The following is an 8,015-nucleotide window of genomic DNA, read 5'->3' as shown; positions in this document are numbered from 1 at the left end:
TTGTTCACCAACAGACACCCAATGTCTACAGTAATGACTGGCACATGGTGCCGGTAAGAAATGCTTGCTTAAGGAATGAATGAATGAATGAATACTTATCTCTAAAGACTGCAGGCAGAATAGACAATAAGAAATGTTAAGGGCCATCAATGAAAGCTGTAAAAACAAAAGAGCTTGCTAGAATAGACAAAATTTGAGAAAAATAGGAGAAAATTAAAATCAGCACAAACATAAATAAAATAATCAAATAGATTTAGGTATGTGAGTCTCAATAAACCATTGATTGCACTTGTTTGGCTGCTTGCTATTAACAGCCCCTCAAAATGACCTGGCTTGCAGTCTACACATTTGAGCAGTTTGGACTGAAAACATTTAAGAGGATTCCTAAGTTTATTTTTTATTTTTTTGGAGGGAAAGGGAAGAGTGAAGGTTGACAAGGGTACTTCAACCCAAATATATGAACAATTGATGGGACTTTTTTCCTTGAACCTTGGGAGGTAAATGATTCTCTCTGGGACGGTCCCCTTGGGTCTCTTCCTTAACTTTAAAGTTAAGGTCTGAATCCTTAACTTTAAGTATGTTCCCATCCCCATACTGGGCCCTAAGACCCATCCTGCCACACAAAGATTTGCACGAAACACCCTACCCCAAAACTTTTCCCTTGACTCCCCAAAGCACTGCTATTACTTGACATTCTCTAAACTGCTCTGATACCTAATATATAATAGCACTGACTGGAGGCTTGGAGTTTACATATGGGATTTACAATGAGAAAACAAACACTTAAAACTCAGTGTTAGTGAAAACTCCTACCAGAGTGCCCCAGCCATGGCCCTCCATGAGGAGGCCCCATCTGCAAGGTTTGCTTCTCAAAACCCCTCCATCCCTTTTCTTCTCTGCACCCTGCCTGCCCCCGCAGCAACTGTGTGCATGATTTCCTTACCCAAGGACAGGCAACTGCCTTGCTCTCTGGACCCAGCCACGGAGAGGAGAAAAGGGCAAATCCAAAGCAAACCATCTTGTTGCAATCCAGTCCAAGCCCCAAACTTGCAACACAAAACAGTTTAGCTCCTCCCTGTCCCAAATGTCTACATTTCAGAACAAAATTTTAGCTCTACATTTGTATAGCCCATTGAGATGTTTCATCTTGTTTTTGCTTTACTTTGTTAAAATAAGTGTATCCTGGCCTTCATTTTACACCTCCATCTCTAGTCATAGAAAGAACCACCAACATTTTTTTTTGTTTAAGATATCAGAGATTGCAGGATCAGTTTGTTTAAACAGATCAGAGATTATATAATCCATATTTGACCTGCAGTCCCTTTGCTAGCCCACTCCAAGCATGGAGCTCTGATTTGGACATAGGGTGAGGCTGCATAAGGCCAATCTCACTTTTCCAGGTCAAATCCCCGGAGTTGGCTTTTTCTGTGATACTTAGGAAAATTAGGACTTTGGCAAATAGGTTTCATAGGAAGTATTGAGGTTTTTGTTTGTTTTTTTTTTTCTTTTGGGAGCAAATAGTTTTTAGTGGTTTTTATTTTTTTACAAATAGTCTGGAGAATCAGGCAATGCTACCAGCCTTGGATGCAATCCTGGGCCACAAGTCTGCACCCTCCTTTGCAATTGGTCCCATGATGGCAGAACCTTTCATCTCTCCTTTATTGTTTACTATGACCCCTGCGTTATCTTCAAAATGAAGAAACATGCCAACTTTTCTTTGGTATGACTTTCGCTGTCGAGTTACCACTGCTGGATGTACTTCCTGAATTCTGGTTTGCCTTTCTTGACCATGACCGTTACTGTGTAGCCCTTACCAGCAGCGAGGAGACTGCTAAGCCGCCCCTTGAGTCCCTGTGTTGTCAGCACAGCTGATCATGGCTCCAACCAGGAGACCCAGGGAAATACAGAATTTTGCATCAAGCACCCAACACATCCTCGCTTCAACAGCTTGAATGCTGGAAAGGATAGAAAGGCAGAAGTATTGAGTTTTAAGTTTCCAGTCCAGTTTTGTGATAAAGAAAAATATGCATAGCTTATGGCCAAAATTTGGTATTTGGGCTCCATTCTATATTGCCTCACATTTGGATGGCAAAAACAAAAAAGATAGAAACGTTTCTCGATGCCTGATGTCTATGAATACCCCAAAAAGGGAAATAAGTGCATGACTGGTTTTTTTTTCCCCTGAACTGTTACCTTTTCTGCTGTGTTTTGATGCTGGTAATTGCTCCATGGTTAGTATGTGTGATGTTAACCTGTCAAAGTAACTCAGGAAATAAGATGTTTAGGCTCACTAAAAATATAAAGTGCTATATGAACACTGAATAATAAAAGCACTTTTGTCACTAGGTTATTTCCATTTTCCTTCTCTTTTTCCATTGACTTTTGCCCATGGTACAGAATAGCATGAAAATAATAACTTTGCAAAGAACTTTGAAGTTTACAAGGTGCTTTCCCATATGCAATCTTATTTGGTCCTCATAACAGCTGGATGATGTATGTTAATTTAGTAGATCCATTCTGCAGATGAGACTGAAGGATGGTCAGTGACTTGCCCCTGGTCACAGGTGGGCTGTGGCTGCCTCAGGGCCCGACCCAGGTGTCCAGATCATCCCATGTTCCCCACCTGGCACTAATACAGCACTCTGCGTTGGAAACTGTGGTCTGATTCTGGGTTTTGTAGGAAATAAAGACCATGCTATTACACTGAAACTGTTCCTGAACTTGGGAGATGAAGCAAATCTCTACTGTAATTCTTGCAAGGGTCATATCTGTGAATCCTTTCTGGGGTATTACAGAACAGAAGTTCATTCTGCTAACTTCTATAAATCAAAGTGATTCTTTTAAACACAGTTTTCCCAGGAGGTTTGAGATAGCTCTCACAAAACAGCCATTTTATCAGGTGCTTTCTGAAAGAATGATGCCAGCTCCTTTGAGACCTGAGGTGATAGTTCACAGCGATTGCTGTCCTGCCTCCTTATGAAGTCATTGTGACTTGGGGGACAGGTACAGCAGGAAGGAAAGATCTTCTCCGTTCAAAGATTTCCAAACGCTTCCTCTTTTTGTTATTTGAGCTTGCCAAATTTCTAACTTGCAAAAATGCCCCAGAGCTGTTTAGGTCAGTCCACTAGGCACTGCTCACCCTGTAAGGTTGACTTACCTTCCCTTTGACCAATCTGGGCTTCCATGTTTTTTTTGGACTGATGTAATAGACGCTTTCTTCCTAATTCTCTTTTTGTTCTCCATTTATCTTAGAAATGAAATGACAATTTCATTTTCTTAGCATCCTTTACTACCTACATTTCAGTGACACCTTTATATAAGGCAAACTGATATATATATAACATAAAATGACAGCTGTATCAGGGCTGAGAATAGTTGATAAAAATTCCTCCCTGTCCTGCTTTTTTTTGAATGGCCAGCTGATACTGGGAGGGCAGAGGCCCATGGGGAACCAGCATCTGGGAGGCTGTGTACAGGTCACGAATGGAGAGCTGCTCTCATTAAGCAAAGGCTTAATGTTCAAGGACTGAGAAGGAGGCCTTCTCAGGAAGCTGCTTAGGAGGTTGCTCCAAGGACTCCTGCTGTTACACTTAGTTGAGTTTCTTTCCTTTCTCTCCAAGTTATCCCCTTATTAGGGAATCCTGTAAAACCAGGAGGAAGGAGAGGGCAAGTTTTCTGGCTAGCTTGTAGTCCTTGTGTCTCTCATTAAGGCTTCTCTCTCGGCATATTCTATGATGTGAACTTGTGAACTCAGGACTGCTTACTTAGCCATCTTTGCAAAATCAGCACTCAAAGATATCAAGTACCCAACAGCAGCCAGGCTCTCAGGAGGTAGGAACAAAAGCATTGCTCCATTGTACGCTGTTTGTCTACTTGTCACTCTTTGCTGCTCACAGCTGATGACATTTCAAGAAATAGGCACTGGACTATGGGATGTATTCTTACCCATCCTTGAGTTGCATGAATCATGGGTGAAGAAGCACCCTTTTGGTTTCTAAAATGAATTCTGAGCACTTAGTGATAGGGAACTGGGCTTTACCAATCAGTTATGCTTTGAGCCAGTAGGAAAGCCCTCAGGATTACCAGTATTGAATGCAGTCAATACGGGGTAATTTAGAATAAAGTCAAATAGGAGGAAGGAAGAGGTAGGAAACCAGCTTAGGATGGTTTGGAAGACCTAATTACTGTGGTGGTGGAAATGGTGGGGTCTGGGTCTGTTCAGTGGGTAGGGGGGAAGATGGGAATATGTCATCCCAGACCTTTTGTTCAGTCTGGCCCATGTGACGTGATCCTGGTCATGGCTCCTCTGTCCCATTCTGTCTTCCTGGTACGGTCCACACTGAACCTTGTACTACCAAGATCATGAGACCTATTGCAGATGACCCCTAAGAATAGGGTAGGGGTTGTCATACTACAGCCTGAAGGCTAAATTCAGCCCTCTGAGTTTTTATTAAAAAGGTTTATTGGAACACAGCCCAGATCATTCATTTAGGCATTGTCTATGGCTGCATTCACACCGCAATGGCAGAACAGGCATGACAGAGACTATAGATGCAAAGTCTACACTATTGACACACTAGTCCTTTATAGAAAAGTTTGCCAACCCCTAAAATAGGAAGCTGAAGAAGGACAAACTATGCTTAGTAGATTTAGAATCAAGAGATGGGTTGTTACAGGCACTATAGCTTTGGAACAAATTACTTCCAAACGTAGTGGCATAAAACAACCATTTCTTATGCTCATGGATTCTGTGGGTTGGGGCAGGACCCACTGTGGATGTCTCATCTCTACTTCATGATGTGTGGGGTCTCAGAAGACTCAACCAGCTCTGAGCTGGAGAGTTGGGGTCCTCAGGCATCTATCTCTGTCTATGATCTTTCTATGTGATCTCTCCAGCTCAGTACCCCCAAGACAGTTGGGGGTGGGAGTGAGTAGTGGAGAGACAGAGACAGAGACAGAGATAATGTATATTATGTATACATTACATAATGTATAATATGATCTAGCCCTATAAGTCATGTAGCATCAACCCAGCTGCATTCTATTGGTTCCTGCAGTTTCCAGGTTCTGCCCAATTTCATGGGGAAGCAATATAGATCCTACTTCTTGATGGAGGAGTGTCAATGTCTCATTATAAGGGGACCGTGTGGGATGTGATAAATATATTATGAAATATTTACCTATTCATTTATCTTTCTCCATCTTTGTGATATCTTGGATAAGAGCCCTGCCCCAGAGGACCCTGCCTTCAGACTACTTACTCCCCATCATAGTCTTTCATTCAATACCCACACAAGCCTGCTCTATTCTGGACACCCTCTGTGTTGATGACCTTCTTGCAAGTATGCTTCCCTTTCAATCTAGCCTATACACCATACTGGGTGAATGTTTCTTTGCAGGAGTCCCTGCCTTCCTTTGAAGCTCTTGAGGCTTTCCCATTCTTAGTCAGTTTTCAAGGTCCTCAACTTCTAGGCTTCCTCCTACCTCTCATGCCATCATGTTTCCTTGCATGGACTTTCCCTGCAGGTTCAGCTGGGTTCCTCAGTAGACCCCAAACTCCTGGTGTTCTTTTTCAATTGCAGCCTCCTGCCCATCTCTGGATTTATCTTTGTCCAGTCTCATGTTTTAAGGTCAAGCTCAAGTTTCATCTCTTTTATGAGCTCTTTGTCTCTCACCTGTCTCAAATGAGCTCTCTTTCCTGGGTGTATTGCCTGCAGCACGAATGTGGCTCTTAGCAAATGCTACCTTGTTCAGATTTCAAATCCTGGCTCATACTTATTCGTATTCTTCTTGCACTTACTCAACAGCAAGTAAACATTTGTTGATGTGATCTGCATAGTACATTTTCCCCTTAATTTCTTATGGATGAGACTGATGCAGAGTAAATATATAAACTCTGCCAGCTTACATTTAAAAATCCCCCTGACCTCATCTGATATGAGTGAAAAACAAGGTAGAGGCATGTTGCCTCACTCATCTGAAGTTGTTTTGATTCTGACCAGAAGTAAATGTAAGATAATTTTATATTTCAAAACACAGGATACCAGACTTCTACTTTGAAACCAAACTGTTTGGTCAGTGCCTTTGCCTATTCTAGCACTATGTTATGTTTAGCAAGTAAAAGCCAAAGAGAGGGGGCAGGAAAAAAAAGAGAGAGAAATGGAAACAGAGAAGAGTGGGACAAAGTTTGTCTTAGATGACTAGGAATATCTTAAGACCTGAGTTGGCTCTATCTTACCTTGAAGAAACCAGCAAAAGAGAGCTCATTCAGGGGATATCTCCGCCTATCCCTCCCAGCTTTCCAATTGAGGTGTGCTGAGTAAGCCGTGCTGAATGTTTGCCAAAAGATGTTGCTCATTTACGTTCTCCTCCAAAATGAAGTAATTTCCCTGGTTGTCTTGTATTTTTGCAACAAAGTTAGCAATCAGTGTATCATGGAAGATGGAGGAAGATCATCTCCTCCTACACACACACACACACACTATCTATTTTTGTCTGGTTTGCCATTTCTGTGACTGCTATGTAATAGTTCCTCTCTAGATCACTCACAGTTCATTAAGGGGTTGCTCAATTTATTAGGAACCAATCATGCATTTATATGTTCTTTTATCTGAAGTGCACTTTTAAATGTTAGACCATACACTAATCAAGTTGAACATGATAATGAGAGCACGTTCACATTGTTAAGGTAAATGACCCAGTGCACTTCGAGTGAAGACGTATTTGAACTACAATTTGCACTTTTCATCGCAATATTGAACAATCCCAGCAAGGGTGAGGATGCTGTTGGCAACTGCCTTACAAGGATTCGATTAGCTTCACACTTAGAGCCAGACCCTGTTCACTTCACTGTCACTTTGTTTTCCATTACACCGTGAAAATACAGCAGAAGAAGAGACAAAAGTTGGAACAAACAGGAGAATTTTATGGGACCAAAAAAAATCAAGTTTTGATAATCTCTAAGTGGTGGAGAAAGGAACAGATGTGTGAGTGACCCATAATGGTTGAGTGTCTGAAAATAATGTATATTTATGTTTGGAGCACACTTTGGTGCATAGTTATTTTTTTGAGTAGATTTTCTTTAAAAACAATAGTGAAGCTGTTTTCTAAAGGCATCTTTCAGGAGAAGCTGGAAGACTGACTCTTTTCTCCATTTAACTTCTTGGCTCTACTCCTTTTTGTATCCCATTTCTGGGATTGAATCTGTTGAATCTTAGGCTCAAGCAAAATTGGAGTTTGAACTAAGCTGTCATGAAAGAGGGGAGAGGGTAGTTAAGGACTTGATTTTTCTTCTAGCAATGTGCTAAGCAAGTATTTTTTTTAAAAATGATAGAGACAGCCTATAAATCTGAAATAATGTGTCGTGGTGACAGAGTCCGCAGCAGTTCAGGCAGAACTGAAGACAGGTATTCCCTGGATGTTCAAGATCCCACTAGCACTATGCTTGAGGGTTGAATGTACAGAAATCTAAAAAGAGTGGCATGCTTGCTAAAGTTCAAGGGTAGAGTGATTAAGCCGTTTAGGAAATAGATAAAGGCATTTTAAAATCTATTAAAGGAAATATCAAAGAAGGCCAGTCAAGTTATACTCTTGCGGGGCTACAATTCTCATTCATATAAATATTTGGATTGATAATACTCTCTTCTGATGTTGTTTTAGAAGAGAAGGATAAAATCTTTTCCCTGACCCCACTCAATCACTTAATACCATTTTGGTTTTTTTTTTTTGATGAATAGATTGAAAACCTTATATGAGAGTTTAAATATAAGTTATATTTCTGGACATTCTGGTTTGAGAGCTAAATGGTTTTGCTGCATAAATGCTTATTGAACTTGGAAAAGAAGACAAAGAGGAATACGCCATGTGTGTGCGTGTGTGTATGTGAGAGAGAGAGAGAGAGAGAGAGGATTGAGCAAGTGAGAATGGGATTCATTTTCCCACTAGGGAGCTTCTGGAACTAGTCTCTTGCCTTGTCTCTACATTGTCATGTAATTACCATCATCAGGTGATACTTA

At 41.1% G+C, this 8,015-nt stretch overlaps 1 pseudogene; it reads right to left on the bottom strand.

The window, feature by feature from the left end:
• Window positions 1-1,561: 1,561 nt before the first annotated feature.
• On the bottom strand, window positions 1,562-1,933 carry LOC143676808 (large ribosomal subunit protein uL14 pseudogene; annotated as a pseudogene).
• Between the last annotated feature and the right edge of the window lie 6,082 nt (window positions 1,934-8,015).

The sequence above is a fragment of the Tamandua tetradactyla genome, chromosome 3, assembly GCF_023851605.1.
Source record: "Tamandua tetradactyla isolate mTamTet1 chromosome 3, mTamTet1.pri, whole genome shotgun sequence".
Classification (NCBI taxonomy): Eukaryota; Metazoa; Chordata; class Mammalia; order Pilosa; family Myrmecophagidae; genus Tamandua; species Tamandua tetradactyla.
This window is presented reverse-complemented; position numbering and strand designations above follow the sequence as displayed.